General features: G+C 35.3%; 1 protein-coding gene across 1 annotated transcript in view; it reads right to left on the reverse strand.

Annotated features, from left to right (window-relative positions):
• The window catches only part of ZRANB3 (zinc finger, RAN-binding domain containing 3), a 343,238-nt gene that overhangs the window by 121,071 nt on the left and 221,733 nt on the right, over window positions 1-434 (reverse strand). The gene's annotated exons all lie outside the window — the stretch shown is intronic.

Raw genomic sequence — 434 nt, forward strand, 5'->3', positions numbered from 1 at the left:
GATTGTGCTACTGCACTTCAGCTTGGGTGACTGAGCAAGACTCTGTCTCAAAAAAAAAAAAAAAAAGTTTCTTTTGTTTTAGTCTCCTTGTCCACGAACATGGTATACTACTCCATTCATTTCAGGTCTTCTTTTATTTTTCGTTAGTGTTTTGCAGGTCTTGTAAGTTTAACTTTATAAAAAATTATAAACAAATTACCAAACTGTTTTCCAAAATGGTTGTAATATTTTGCTTTCCCACCACATGAGTTTCACAATGAAACACTTTGACACATGACAGAAATGGGGGAAAATTTAGGACACTCTGTTCTTATATCAAATAATAGTGCCCTGCAAATGTAACAGAATGTTTAGTTCTGGTTGTATCATCCAAGAAGAGTATTATAGACTAGATAAGATTTTTAGGCCGGGCGCGGTGGCTCAAGCCTGTAATC

Source organism: Colobus angolensis, unplaced genomic scaffold, assembly GCF_000951035.1.
Source record: "Colobus angolensis palliatus isolate OR3802 unplaced genomic scaffold, Cang.pa_1.0 Scaffold168, whole genome shotgun sequence".
Taxonomy (NCBI): domain Eukaryota; kingdom Metazoa; phylum Chordata; class Mammalia; order Primates; family Cercopithecidae; genus Colobus; species Colobus angolensis.